Consider the following 497-nt stretch of genomic DNA (forward strand, 5'->3'; position numbering starts at 1 on the left):
CGGATGTAAAAGGGAAACTGAACTCTGCTGATATTCAGCAATGACGATACTGTACAAGGCTGACTGCGTACGAGCGATATTTTACTGTGCGAGGCCCACGCGACTACGTATCTTTCTTTGTGCTGCTGTTAAGAGCAGCAAAGACAGACGCAAAGCGTCGTTCGTGGAGTTGCCGTGTAATCGTCGCGAAATACGATTCAAGTCGAAAATAAGAACCGTGTAAACGATACGTATGTCGAAATAGGTGTTTACAGCTACGTTACAGCGAATAAACGTCACCGAAACGCACATGCTTGCAGAACGAAAGCTAATCTTTCAAATCTCATGCTAAACGTGCAATTAATTAAAAGCGCCGTTGGATCGGTGTAACAAAGATTTTTTCGATACGCATACAATTTCCAGCAACTTACCTGATCGATCGATAGAACGGAGATTAAATTGAAAAGTAGAGAATCCTGTAAGCAACGCGTTACATCGTGGTAGAAAAGACAAATTGA

The sequence above is a fragment of the Bombus affinis genome, chromosome 7, assembly GCF_024516045.1.
Source record: "Bombus affinis isolate iyBomAffi1 chromosome 7, iyBomAffi1.2, whole genome shotgun sequence".
In the NCBI taxonomy this organism is placed as follows: Eukaryota; Metazoa; Arthropoda; class Insecta; order Hymenoptera; family Apidae; genus Bombus; species Bombus affinis.